This window comes from Leucopleurus acutus (assembly GCF_964270905.1).
Source record: "Leucopleurus acutus genome assembly, chromosome: 7".
Lineage (NCBI taxonomy): Eukaryota > Metazoa > Chordata > Mammalia > Artiodactyla > Delphinidae > Leucopleurus > Leucopleurus acutus.
Genome location: NC_139150.1, coordinates 59,250,180 through 59,265,596, shown reverse-complemented (window position 1 = coordinate 59,265,596; position 15,417 = coordinate 59,250,180). Strand labels below are relative to the sequence as shown.

Below are 15,417 nucleotides of genomic sequence, written 5' to 3'. Positions count from 1 at the left end.
GCATGTCCATGTGGTTACTGCCATATCCCTAGTGCCTAGAACAGTGCACAACATACAGTAGATGCTACAAATATTTTTAATAAGTGTTAAAAATATTTCTTGAGTGAATGAGTAAAGAAAAACTTAACGAATAAATTGTTCCTTACTCATTTTAACCCACTATTTTGACATTGGCTTGTTACTACACAATTGTTGACTTAGTGGATTTATCACATGGTTGAAGTATTTTTTATAATGTAAAGTATTTAAATAAGGGAACAGGGAGCCACAGGACAGTCTTTATTTTTAATAGGTCTTTATTGGAGTATAGTTACTTCACATAATGGTGTTAGTTTCTGTTGAGTAACAAAGTGAATCAACCATATGCATACACCTGGCTCCATATCCCCTCCGTCTTCAGCCTCCCTCCCATCCTCCCTATCCCACACCTCTAGGTCCATCACGAAGCACGGAGCCATTCTCCCTGTGCTATGCTGCTGCTTCCCACCAGCCAACTATTTTACATTCGGTAGTATATGTATGTTGATGCAATGCTACTGTCACTTTGCCCCAGCTTTACCCTCCCACCCCATGTCCTCAAGTCTATTTTTGATGTCTGTCTCTTTATTCCTGCCCTGCAACTAGGTTCATCAGTTCCTTTTTTTCTGATTCCATATATATGTGTTAGCATACAATATTTGTTTTTCTCTTTCTGACTTACTTCACTCTGTATGATAGACTCTAGGTCCATCCACCTCACTACAAATAACTCAATTTTGTATCTTTTTATGGATGAATAATATTTCACTGTATATATGTGCCACATCTTCTTTATCCATTCACCTGTCGATGGACATTTAGGTTGGTTCCATGTCCTGGCTATTGTAAATAGTGCTGCAATGAACATTGTGGTACATGTCTCGTTTTGAATTATGGTTTTCTTACGGTATATGCCCAGTAGTGGGATTGCTGGATCATATGGTAGTTCTATTTTTAGTTTTTTAAGGAACCTCCATACTGTTCTCCGTAGTGGTTGTATCAGTTTACATTCCCACCAACAGTGTAGGAGGGTTCCCTTTTCACCACACCCTTTCCAGCATTTATTGTTTCTAGATTTTTTTGATAATGGCCATTCTGACTGGCGTGAGGTGATACCTCATTGTAGTTTTGATTTGCATTTCTCTAATAGTTAGTGATGTTGAGCATCTTTTCATGTGCCTCTTGGCCATCTGTATGTCTTCCTTGGTGAAATGTCTATTTAGGTCTTCCACCAATTTTTTAACTGGATTGTTTGTTTCTTTGATATTGAGCTCCATGAGCTGTTTGTATATTTTGGAGATTAAACCTTTGTTGTTTCATTTGCAAATATTTTCTCCCATTCTGAGGGTTGTCTTTTTGTCTTGTTTATGGTTTCCTTTGCTGTGCAAAAGATTTAAGTTTAATTAAGTCCCATTTGTTTATTTTTATTTCCATTTCCCTAGGAGGTGGGTCAAAAAAGATCTTGCTGTGGTTTATGTTAAAGAGTGTTTTTCCTATGTTTTCCTCTAAGAGTTTTATAGTGTCTGGTCTTACATTTAAGTCTTTAATCCATTTTGAGCTTATTTTTGTGTATGGTGTTATGGAGTGTTCTAATTTCACTCTTTTACATGTAGCTGTCCAGTTTTCCCAGCATCACTTATTGAAGAGGCTGTCTTTTCTCCATTGTATGTTCTTGCCTCCTTTGTCATAAATTAGGTGCCCATATGTGTGTGGGTTTATCTCTGGGCATTCTGTCTTGTACCATTGACCTATATTTCTGTTTTTGTGCCAGAATCATACTTTCTTGATTACTGTAGCTTTGTGGTATAGTTTGAAGTCGGGGAGCCTGATTCCTCCAACTCTGTATTTCTTTCTCAAGATTGCTTTGGCTATTTGGGGTCTTTTGTGTTTCCATACAAATTGTAAAATTTTTTGTTCTAATTTTGTGAAGAATGCCACTGGTAGTTTGATAGGGATTGCATTGAATCTGTAGATTGCTTTGGGTAGTATAGTCATTTTCACAGTATTGATTCTTCAAATCCAAGAACATGGTATATTTCTCCATCTGTTTATGTCATCTTTAATTTCTTTCATCAGTGTTTTATAGTTTTCTGAGTACAAGTCTTTTGCCTCCTTAGGCAGGTTTATTCCTAGGTATTTTATTCTTTTTGTTGCTGTGGTAAATGGGAGTGTTTCCTTAATTTCTCTTTCTGATTTTTCATTGTTGCTGTATAGGAATGCCAGAGATTTCTGTCAATTAATTTTGTATCCTGAAACCTTACCACATTCATTGATTAGTTCTAGTAGTTTTCTAGTGGCATCTTTAGGATTTTCTATGTATAGTGTCATGTCATCGGTGAACAGTGACAGTTTTACTTCTTCTTTTCCAATTTGTATTCCTTTTATTTCTTTTTCTTCTCTGATTGCTGTGGCTAGGACTTCCAAAACTATGTTGAATAAGAGTGGTGAGAAGGCCAGTCTTCTCATGGAAGTGCCTGGAGGTGTGTATAGTGAAAAGGCAGGGGCCTCAAAAGCTGAAAGAAAGGGCAAAAAGAGGGGACAAAAAAGTAAAAATCTATAGTCCTTTATATTCTTTTTTTTTTTTTTTTTTTTTTTTGCGGTACGCGGGCCTCTCACTGTTGTGGCCTCTCCTGTTGCGGAGCACAGGCTCCAGACGTGCAGTCTCAGTGGCCATGGCTCATGGGCCTAGCCACTCCGCGGCATGTGGGATCTTCCTGGAGGGGCACGAACCCATGTCCCCTGCATCGGCAGGTGGACTCTCAACCACTGAGACACCAGGGAAGCCCTAGTCCTTTATATTCTAAGGACATGACACATACCAGAGGCTAGCTAAAAATCTAGAGAAACCAACAATCCTAGTTTACTGGGACTATTATGAAGGGTGGATTCCTTGCATCTGGGACTTGGACTTGACACTTTCAGTTTTAAAAGCAGGACAAGTTGGTCACCCTAGATGAAACTAAGAGCTTTTTCCCTTGCTACTTATGTATTTGATAATCTTCCCTTTTATTTCTTTCGTATCTACTTCTAGAAGTAAAAGCCCTTAAAAATTTATAAAATAGCTTTGTTTGTTTGGAAAACATTAGACAGAGGAGAACCTTTGAGACTAATCTGTTCTTTGGTAGAACTGGGAGAAGAGCAAGTAGATACTACTGGTGGTGACAAGAGGTGATGATGAAGGGTAATACAATCCTGGGAAGAAGGAAAGGAGAGTAAGAGAATTTCTGTGTTCAACTAGCATTTAAATTCATTTGCATTTCAAGGACACAACCTTGAAATAGTACTGTGCTGTTGAGACCATCTGGACTGTACATGTGACTGAACCCCAGGAAGGCCTCTGTATAAACTTAAGATTCTGTAGGGTTGGTGTGGAGATCTACTCATCTTGTGGCCGCCCAAGACAAGCCTGGTATGTAAGTTCCCTTGTGTATTAAGACTGCCACCTGCCACTCTGAAGTGGCCTGTCTCTTTCTTGGTCTGTCCCTGCCCTCTGTGTATGGGGGCCAATGTCAAATTTCACCTGGGAACTCTGAAGGTTGTAAACCAATACATTTATTATGGTTACTGATATATTTGTATTTATTTATATCATTTTGTTTTGAACTTTTAATTTACTCAGTTATTTCTATACATAATATTTCTTTTTTTTGGTAGTTTTTGTTTTTTCTTCTTAATAAATTTGGATCTTATACCTTCGAGCTTAAGTTCTTTTTTAGCTTTAAGTTTTATTCTCAGGTACAAGCCTGGGAATAGTTTTTTGTTAAATTCTGTCTGTGGAATTTCTCTGTCTTGTCAATAGTACCATTTCAAACCCCACACCTGTGTGGGAAATTTTCATAAGAGACATTTTAATATCTTGTCCGTGAAGTCCCAAGGCTCTTGGCTAAGACCGATAAATGTCCCAGAGAGCCAAAAGATCAGTAACTCCATACCAGTCATTTCTACTTCTTTCTTTAATTTTGGCCACTGAAGTTCTCCTTAATATATTTTGCTCAGTTATATGATTCAAAAAATATTTGTTATATTTTTTCCAGTTTTCTAAAGTTTTTTGTAGTGAGATTGTTGTTGGTTTACAATATCTGATGCATCTTTTTGACCAAAATGGAGCTACTTTAATTTGTATTTCTACCCAGCTCTGTAAGTAAAGATAAATAATTCACAATTAATTATGACCAAAATAAGAGTAATTTGTACTTCAGGAGAAAAAAGTAAAACCTAATGTTTAACCTTTTTTGTTTTTTAATAAAGAAGTGTATTCTGGGCTTTGGCTCAGAGGCTGTTTATGAAATATATGTAGTGAGGCTTAGTCATACCAATTCCCTTTCACTCTTGGTTCCTTTCCCTGTTACCATCATTTTCTGTCACTTCTGCTCAAGTCCTGCACTTGCTCATGCATGATATGAAAAATGAGGACTGGAGTTTTGGTATGAAGAAAAGGAAATGCTAAGAGAAAATCTAATGAAATTAGAAAGGAGAATTCCTCTGGCCACCTACGTATATATCTGTATCTATATATGTATATGCGTGTGTGTATATGTATGTCAGAGATAGAGATACATATGATATGTATGTATTATATGTGCAGGCATGTGTTTCAGTGATGTTATTGGAACTCAGGAATTTCATTGCTAAAATAATTTTCTGTGCCCGGAGTCGGTACCTACTTGCATTTGTTTTCATAATTATTTCTATAATTGGTTCTACAAGTAAATACAGAAATAGCTGGCTTATTCCTACCACCTGCTTATAGAGATATACAGAGAAGGCAGTAATACATATCTAATTTATTCTTCACTTCATTTTCTAACAAATAATATGATCACAATACTGGAATTATATCCAATTTAGTATTCTGTTCCTGCATTCAAACACTGGGATTATTTTTTAGAAAATAGATGCCCTTTATGAGGATTAAATGGTCAGATATAGAGAGGTGGATGGCTAATTGTAAATGCTATTTGAATAAATTTGCATATGAAAAGTCTTCAGAAAACTTCTTTTAAGAAAAAAATACATATAGGTGCATGTGCTACCCATAAACCATTTTATTTGGGATGACTCTATTCTCACACTTGTGCCAGCAACTCCAGAGTCAAAACAAAAGTTCTAAAGTTTTTGATAGGATCTTCTTTCTTCTCCATCAATTATACACTTAGTATACACTTAGTTATCTGTTTTATGTGGAAGGATTTCCATGTTTTGTGGATGCCATTCTCAGGACCTGATCAAAATGCAGAAGAAAAAAAGGGAATGGAAAATACATTTGACAAAAAGGAAGGGAGGGAGGAAAGAAAGATAGAAAATATGGATAAACAAAGTTAGTGAATTAGATGAAAATGTTAGAAATTACAGATAATTGAAAATATTTCTGGTACTATTCAATAGAATTAGAGATTTTGGTTGGTCCTGTTCTTTGGCAATTCCACTCAAGTGAAAGAAAATCTTTGTTGACATATCCCTGGAACAGATATCAATGAGAACATTCCCTGCTAAACATTTTCTTCTAATGGGATTTTCTTTATTAAATTTTGGTTGTCTTTTGAATGAAACAGGAGACTACCATCAGATCATTATTCTCAAGAAGCCATCCATCCCTGAAGTTCCTAGCCCAGCTATATTTGCATTATGTCTGGCACAGAAGAGCAAGGCAACAGTAAATTCCAGGGTGCTTACCACTGACATTTTTTTGCTTCCTTATCTACAAGTGCCAGCCTCAACCAACCAGTATGTAAAGTCCACACTCTATTTTTTAAGGAAATCAAAGTCATATAGGTTGCCAGATATTAATAATTATATCTAAACTCAATTAAATACAAATTCATTTTTATTAGTATTTCTGAAGGTACTTCCATAATGGTATCTTATTTACTCATGCTAAAACACTTTGGTAACTTTGACCCTTGTAGGGGAAAGTGTCCACTAATGACCTGGTTGTAGACTCAATGATCAACACATGTTCAATTACTGAGTATTATTTTACTTTAGGGGCTTCCCTGAATCACAATTTAAATATATATATATATATATTTTTTTTTTCTTAATTATGTGTTATACCGTTGTTCTTCCTGTGAAAAGAACTGTAGAGGGTTGGAATAAAGAACACATAATTCTGAAGATGAAATATCACATTCTAGGTTTAGGCACAAAGAATCTAATAAAGTTCTCCCTCTCACTAAATGAAGAAACATTGCTCTTATTTTGAATCTCCACATTAAAATGTTTACATCTGTAATTTAAAATTTAATTATTCAGTTCAATGGTACTTTTTCTGGATATTTAATATGTTATATGAAAACAATAAGAAAGTCTTTAATAAAATAGATGGATAGCCAAGTTATAATCATCTAGGGAAAAAAGAAAAGAAACCCAGGGGCTTCCCTGGTGGCACAGTGGTTGAGAGTCCGCCTGCCAATGCAGGGGACGCGGGGTTCGTGCCCTGGTCCGGGAAGATCCCACATGCCACGGAGCGGCTAGGCCCATGAGCCATGGCCGCTGAGCCTGCGTGCCCGGAGCCTGTGCTCCGCAATGGGAGAGCCCACAGCAGTGAGAGGCCCGCAAACAGCAAAAAAAAAAAAAAAAAAAAAAGAAACCTGATATGAGCAATTGCACAGAATTCTTTGCCAACATTTTGAAGCCCAAAGTGATTGTGGGCCTAGAAGGAGAATGAAGGATGAGATATTGTGAATGTGTAATACACCTGCATGCTTCATGTAGGCAGTCTGATCTGACATAATTAATTGGCCAGAAATAAAAAAAAATTACCAACAAGGCAATGTTATCATTTCATTCTACATAAAGATATTTTTTTTTTCTAAGATTATGCTACTAATGTCAGCCTTGCTGCTGGGGTGACCATGGTTGAAGGCAAATGTGTCACTGTTCTTCAAAACACTAATTTCAGACATATGCAGTGCTAATTAGAGGTCTAGTAAGTATTATCACCTTTCCATACAAAATTCAAGCCTGCCAAAAAAAATGCTTTTTTTAAAATATTACAACAAAAGAGAAAAAGCATTCCCATATGGTATAAAAAGTATTAAAGAACTTGCCTAAAAAGTCATTTATCAAGAGAGGAAATTTTCTTCAATTCCTTAATTTGTTTTTTCATGAAACTAAAGTGTTTCATTCATAATAGATATTAATAGTCCTTTAAAATTAAAGCTTTATTGGCAGAAACAGGTGCCATGCAACTATTCTTTTAAATGACAGAAGATGGTTATAAGGTACAAAATATGGTGGGAAAACCTAGAAAAAGAAGGCGCATTCCTTCTTTGGGCATCAAGACAAGTTTCACTGAGAGACGTTATTTGAGGTGGACCTAAAGATTGGGTAGAAAGAATATTGAGGCCGAAGAAAAGGGGCAAATTAAAATATTGTTAAGGAAAAGAAAATACATGTTTAATGTAGGGTGTGAGGACACGGCACAAGGGAAAATAGTGGGAGATCAACCTGAAAAGTAGAAGGAGGGTGTATTGGAGAAGTTGGGGAGAGAATCTTAGGGAGAATAGGAGAAGCTGACTAAAGCTGCTGAGCACTGTGATAAATACTATAGTTTTTTTCTGTATAGACAATAGAGATGATTTTTGAGTTCAGTGAACTAATTTATATGGCATTATCAGAGCTGTGTATTTGGATAAGTGTGTCATGATTGCATTCATGTCAGAACCAAGATTGTATTATACAGGAGACTCTGTATTTCTGCCTACCTTTTAAACTTGAACACCAGAAGAAAATGTTGTGAAATATACATATGCCAGTGTGTGTATTCAAAAGATTTTGAAAAACAACCAGTTATCTAATTTGGACCTAATATAGTGGGGATGAAACACTTTCATCTGAAAAAAACTAAATGATTTAGATCAGATAAGGTATTTTCATTGCTTACTTAGTTTTGCTTCTGTATATAAATTCACAGTATGTGCTTTAAGACAATCTGAAAAGTTTGGTAGTTTTTATGATTGTAATATCAAAATATGTTTTTGTTGTTTCAGATGATGGTGCCTGTCAATTAACTGAACTACTGTGGTAAGTTGGTTTTTCTCTTTTCAATCTGCATTGAATGTTTTCTGTTCTAAGATTCCAAGGGATTTATGTCACCTTTAAAACCCATAAAAATGTGAGCACTTAAATGGATTGAAAGTCAGGCGTGCCCTAGAGTAGACTGAGCTTTTTTTCAGGGATGTTACCCTTACCTTTTTTCTTCTGATCTGAGCCAAAATTGGAAATCAGAGAGCCTCCTGTACACATATACCAGGAGCCTAGGAATGGCTACTGTTTTCCAAATGTTTTCCATTTCACTTGTCCCATCTGCTTGCCCAGGATTGACCCTAAGAAAACATACAAGTGTTCACGCTATCAGAGGCAGTAGAATGTCTTTTAAAGAAATAATTTTTGAGTAGTTTTAAATTATCTGGAAGTTTGGTAAGAAGAAACAGATGTTTCTTTTTTCTCCCCTCATTTCATGGCGGTATTAATGATCATGGCCATGATGGACAGGCTGATTCTCATTTTTCCGGTTTCATACCTGATTAAATCATATTGGAAAGCAGAAGTTGAAAGACAGTTGTCTTTGTTATGAATGTACTGTGGCTCCTTTTGGGGATTTCTGTTGGGTAATATTACATGTGGGAGAATGAAACATGGTACTACATGTTGTGAAAGATAATAATGATAATAAAATATATGCTGCAATGGTGTGCCCTCAAGAAAGGAAATTTGAAAGAGGTTTTCCCTGGCAATACATCAGATTTTTAAAGATGTTTTGTTTCTTCTCTTCTTTTTCAATTAAAACAAAGAATTTAGTTTTCAACCACATTATGTCAATGGAGATGTTTGTTTTCACAGATGCTTCACTTATTCACACTCTCAATCAAAATCTCTCAATCAATTATAAAAATAGTATCTTGTTGTTAGTTACTGTTTAAGTATTTAGAAGGAATTTTTTATAGTGTTTATATCGATAGTGAAACACCCAACACTTACTGGCACAGATAATTATTTTTGTTTTTTTGCTATTATTCTTAAAAGAAGTGAAAGTAGAAAAGGAATTTGTATCTTAACTTACATAATTGCCTTGGATTATCATGATTGGTCATTGAAAACTAAGATGAGTGGGTGTGGTTTGTATCAATCTAATTCATCTCTGAAGAAGTTGGTACCCTTTTATCTCTATCTTGGAGGAACAAACTGAACATATTTGTATGTTTTTACAATACTGGGAAACTGGTATTTTCATGGACTCTGCATTTTCAGACTTACAAGGAGAAGACTTTGCATCAGGACATTACCCATTTTACTTCTTTGAGAGTTTATTGGTTTAGAGTAGACGGAGAAAAAGTTTCACTATTTCCTCTCTTATTCAACTGCAATAAAGAAAAAAATTAATGAAAGTGTGCCTTTGTATATCATCCTGCCGCTGCCTATAAGACATGGCCAGAGAGGCAGGCAATTGGGGGAGGGATAACAAGAAATTTGGAGATGAAAGAAAAGTTCATAAAGAGCTTGGATAAAAAAGAGGAACGGGCAAAGGTATGGGAAGCTGTATGGGGTTTGATTTAGGGAAGAACAAATGTTGGAGGAAAAAAAATATGTGAGTCCAATGTATACTGTACTAATGTTTCTCAAACTTCCATGTGCCTAGGAACCACCTGGGCTGTCTTGTTAAAATGTAGATTCTAATCCAGTAGGACTACACTAAAGCTCAAGAATATGTATTTCTATAAGTTCTCAAGTAATGCTAAAGGTGCTGGTTCAAGAAACGGCAAGATATTATATAAATAATTCTCTTCTTCTACTCCCTATTCAAGGAATTTCAGTTGAGAGGTGACTTTTCAAGCATTTGATTCGGATTTGATTTTTAGTGCTCTTATTTCACTTTGTAAAGATCAATCTTAAGATTAGAGAAAATTGCCGGTTTTAGTTCAGCCACCCACAAAGAGAACTGGATCTTGCTAGCCCCCAAAGTCTAGCTTCCCTCTCATTAACTGTTTAATCCATGGTAAACTGTGAAGGATTAAAGAAAGTCATTTTGTTTGAGTTAAATAATTTTCAAGTGCATGAAGTGTAAGATGTTACAAAACAAGATGCATTTTTAAAACATTGCAGTCCATTCAGAGGCCATAATATCATCACCCTGCAACAGTAAAATTATAAAAAGCAATGATGGTCATGGGGGTTGGAGTCCTAACCATAATATAAGTAAACATTACCAGCATTGCTGTGCTTGAAAGTACTTGACTTTTGCATTGAAAATGCAGTACAGTGTTCTATTGATATTATGAATGTTAACTAGTCTAATAGTTAAGCTTATTCAGATTCCATGGAGATTATCAAGAAAGCAGGATAGAAATCAGACTAGGCAAGGTGGGTCAGTAGCCCTGAATAATAAGCCAAGAATTCCTTGTCCAGTGGTGTATGGAAATCTAAAGGACGTTCTGGAACCTGGATTCTCCTAGGAGCCTGGAGAAGGCCATGGAAGGAGAAGTTCTAAAATTGATCTGAAGTTTTCTGCTCTCTTTCCTTGAAATGAGTGTGTCTCCACCCCAACTACATGTCAGAACCACCCGAGGATTTGAGAAAAAATAGTTACCACCTGGGCCCACCTCAGAACAATTAACGCAGAGTTTCCTGGGTGGAGCCTGGCATCCAAAGATTAATGGTCCAGCTTTCTGGTGATTCCATGGGGAACTGGAGTTGAGAACCAATGCCCTACATTAAGACCTGAGACTTGTATTTTTAACACAGTGTCAATGTTACTGCTCCATGGACCACACTTTGAGTAGCAAGGGCCTACCGACCCCCATAAGTTTTTCCTCACATTCAGGAGAGGCAGTATCACTGACTGAGGAGTAGTTGCCTTCTCTCTAAGTATGAGGGGAGAGAAGGGAGAAGCAAAAGAAGAGAAGGGACATCCAAATGGCATGTGGTGTGAACCCTGGGTAGAATATTCAGCTCCTCACCTGATTGGATTTGAAGGGCAAAGGAAAAATCCCTGTACTCCAAAATATCTTACCTAATCATATCATAGCGTGCTTAAACTTGCACTATTAAAATTAATTTGATTTTAGTGCTTTCCTAACTTGACTGTGCAAACATTATCCTTTGGTACAATTGTTATAAATATAGAGAATTGAGGAAGAGAGTGAATTGGGCAGGAATCGGAATTTTATTAATCATCCGATGGTTCTAATTGAGAACAGAGCTTGGAAGCCATTGTTTTAGACCACACACTGCATTCTTTCCTGGCTTTCTTTCAATATGTAAACATATTCCTCTTCTTTAAATTAATATTTTATATGTACTATTCCGCATAACAATAGAGCTCAACATAACAACAAACTAATAATGATCAATACTAGGTATTATACGATGCTTACTATTAGTCAGGTACTGATCTGAGAGTTTCATATGCCCTAAAAAGTCTTAGATAATATGTACTATTGTTATCCACTTTACATCTAAGGAAAGTGGGGAACAAAAATGTTAAATTTCCCAAGTTCACATAGCTGGTAAATGGTAGAACTGGGATTTTCCGGTGTAAGATATTCTGGCTCCAGAACCCATGCTCTGCTAAACTACTTATCAACTGTCAATTGATTAATGTATTTAACAAGTGTTTCTAGAGCAGATTCTAAGCACGAGGTGGTAGGAATAGAGCAGTAAGCACTACAAAATGTATGTCTTTATGAAAATTCCTTTTTCATGGGAGGCTCTTGTTTTTAGAATAGCCAGAAGTCTTTAAAAGACAGTATTCATGGCAAGAAGACATGGGTTCAAATGTGACCATTCCATTTACTTTCTGAGTGATCTTGCTAAATCTCTTTATCTCTGTAGTAAACTAATGAAATAATGTGAAGGGATATCTAAATGAGTTAGTTTCATTGCTTTGCATCATCACTGACCGTAAAGAAAGAAGTTTTGCCTGTATATGAGGCTTAAAAAATGTCTTAGTTGGGAAAGATTGATTTTTATTATGTCAGTAGACACAAAGAGCATCGTGAAAGCATTAGACAGCAGGAAGGTGTTTGTGGCAATGTTAGTGATGTTGGTATTGGCATCGGTGTTAGTGGTGATGATCGTCATAGTGGTGGTGATGGTTGAGGTGATGAAATTGATCATAAAAATTGCTGTTCATTAAGCGCTTACAATGGCTAAGGCATTGCACTAAATTCTTTATTTTTATTACTTTATTTTTTTCCATTTCACAATCTTATGAGGTCATATAATCATTGTTATAATGTAGAGCTGGAAAATGTGAGGATTAGAAAGCTTCAACAACTAGCCCAAGTTGCATAGCTAAACAAGTAATGGAACCTGAATTTGATCCAAGATATGTCAATTATCTATTTCTGTGTAACAAACCACCCTAAATCTCAGTGGCTTAAAATAACCATTTGGTATTCCTCATGATTCTGTAGGTTTACTGGGCAGTTATTCTGCTCTGTCTGAAGTTGGCTGGGGTCACTTATGTGGCTACATTCAAGTAGGCACTTAACAGGAGGTCTGTTTTTCATGTGTCTCCTCTTTCTACATGATGAGTCATCCTCCAGACGCTCTCCACATGACCTTCATCTCTAGTAGAACAGCTTATACTTTCACATAGCATGCAGCTCAATTCCAAGAAGTGTTCAAGGAAAAAGCCACACTGCAATTGCCTCACTTTGCAGCATGCTTGCGAAATTCTCATTGGTCAAAACAAATGTCCAAACCCAAAGTCACTGTAGGAAGGAATAAAACCAGTGCACAAATACCTTGAGACATGGTTCAGTCTCCCATACCAGATATGGCTGACTCCAAGACCCACTGTGCTTTTAATTACTATAGCGTGTTTCCTCCCTGGAGATATTGAAAGTGAACATTGGAAAAAAACAGACCACATAGTATTGTTGAAGAATCACCATAGGTAGACTTGACCTGGGATTCCAACAATAATGAGTAAATTTAATTATTCAAGAGGAAATTTATTATACAACACTCAATTTTGAGCTGGATGGCAAGGTTCAAAGTTTGAGAATTCAGAGCTTTTGAAAGTCTGATTACCAAATAGGATCATGACGTAGTTGGCAAAATTGTGAATATTTCCAAACTGGATTTCTACTCTTGCCCTAATGTAGAATCTCATTGTCACAAGTACACTTCTGTATTTGAGTAAACAACAGGAGGAACAGCGATAATATTGTGTCTACTTAGGTTACCAAATAGGATCTTAGCTGAATCCTCAAGGGTGATCCCAAAAGCATGCAGAAAAGACCTGAGTCTGAAAGAGTCAGATGGCAAAAGACACCTGCTGTTACCAATGCCCCATCTATAATGCAGAGCAACCTCTTAACGTGAGGTTGTGAATAACTTTGGATTTTGAACAGGCTTGTGTCCCAGTGGGCCTGTCAGGATGAATTAGTTAGAAAACAGACATCCTGCTTATCTAGAATCTTATTATTGTGGTCATTAATTTTCCCAACCTATTGTACTACACTTTCCTCACTTAGGGCCAAGGAGATTCTTGAATGTGCAGCAAGACCAGAATATTATAGAGTGTTTTGCCTCACTGCTTTCAAGCTGTTCTGTTGTTGTTGTTTAGGAGCTCCATAGAGAGCATCTGTCTTTAGGATTATAAATTTGGTACCTTTTACCAGCTCTAAATTTTCTCTAATGCTTAAGAGTAGTTGGATCAACAGCCTACTCCCATCATTTAGAGACAAGTAATGTGCAAAACTGAGTGAACTCAATATGATCACCACTCAAGGCTTCTCCCTGTGAACTAAAGTCTTCTTTAAATTTTGAAATAACTTCTAAATAAGAAGGCAAAAAGAAGCAAAAGCATGTGTGAGAAAACATGTTTTTTACTTTTTCTTGGCACCAAATGCAAGTGTAGTAGCATCCCCCTCTGTCATAAGTAGAAGTAGGATCCATTCCCATGTTCTTCCAGTTCTGTTTTACTAGTCAGTAAAAACTGAATCCATATTGCTTTAAATGGAAGATAACTAACACCCTAATATATTAAATAGGGATTTCTAAGTTGCATCAACAAAATAATTGGGTGCATGTACAAATGAGGATTCACATGTACAGAATTCAAATTTTGTGTATGCAAAACAGATAATTGTGCAATCAAATAGGTGACTTTGATTAAAATCATTGTATATGCAAATTCACCACTCGCTGAAGCAGTCATATTTTGACACATGCATCCATAATTTGTGGTTTCTAATTTAAGGTAGTTTCATGGCAGAAATAGTCTTACCTATTGGATCTCATGTTTTACGTATTAGCCAAATACTGCTTTTTAAATTTTTTCTTCCTTTTTGGTAATCATATTACTATCATTTTAAAGTGACATTTCTCCTTGTATCAATAGCACTTTAACATTTCTGAAAATTAGATAGATTTAAAAATCAATTAGAACATTTAATGTAGTCTCTTACTTAGCCTTACAGTAGCCCTCAACTTAATGGTGCATTTTACAGTAAAGAACATCTTATAATAAAGATATTTTGATAAGCACCATCTTGCAATCCATACCACCTTATCACAAATCTCATTTTGTTATCATAAACAGTAGCAACACACACTGATATTCTCATATTATATGTCAGGCACTTACCTTTCACAGCCAGCCTGAGAAGCAGATTTAGTGTATTTTAAGGATGAGGAAACTGCTACATAAATCGCATGACTCTCTCAGGGTCACAAAGCAACTACATGGCAAAGCTAGGAAATTCAGAACCTGGTAAGAGTGTGGCTGCTGTCCTCCTTAAAAGCAGCACGAACTCTGCTTCAGTTGCTCCTTTAAGGCAGTCGTGACTGTCTGAGAAGTTGCAATGAGCCCTACTTGCACAGGAATGATCTCTCCTTTCTCTTCTCTCTTTCTTCTTTTCTTTTCTCTCACTTTCTTACTTCTCTTTCATCTCTCCTCTAAAGACTCTAGGACAGTAGAGAACCTGGAGAACTGGAGGACAGAATCTCCCATTGACTGGTTGCAGGCCAGTGTTTCAGGGAGCTCAGGAATTTGTTTCCCTGTGTCTCTTGATCACCATATTAAAAGCAAAAATCTAAGCATGCTGTATTCCAGTTTCACATGGCTTTTGCTCAAAACCCTCCAGCTTCTCCTTAATCTTACTTAGGTTGAAAGCTAAAGTCCTTACAAGGGCCTTAAGAGTTACTCATGATCTGGTCTCCTCTCAGACCTGGTCTTCTGTCTCTGTCCCCCTTTGTTACTTGTTCAAGCTAATCCCGCTTCCCTGCTCTTCCTGGAACCTGGTAAGCAATGTCAGGGCTGAGGACCTATCTACTTGTTTCCCTTCTTGGAATGCTTTCCCAATGTACAGCAGGTGGTTTCCCCTCCTGACCGTTAAGTCACTGCTCGAATGTCATCTTATCACAATGCTCTTCTCCCTCACCTCT

The 15,417-nt window shown here is 36.6% G+C and overlaps 1 protein-coding gene across 3 annotated transcripts in view; it reads left to right on the top strand.

The window, feature by feature from the left end:
• Window positions 1–15,417, top strand: part of PTPRD (protein tyrosine phosphatase receptor type D) — a 1,574,709-nt gene that overhangs the window by 565,657 nt on the left and 993,635 nt on the right. For all 3 annotated transcript variants that reach the window (XM_082842820.1, XM_082842821.1, XM_082842823.1), the window contains one exon: window positions 8,010–8,043. The gene's annotated coding sequence lies outside the window, so the exon portion shown is untranslated. The remainder of the gene's footprint in view (window positions 1–8,009; window positions 8,044–15,417) is intronic.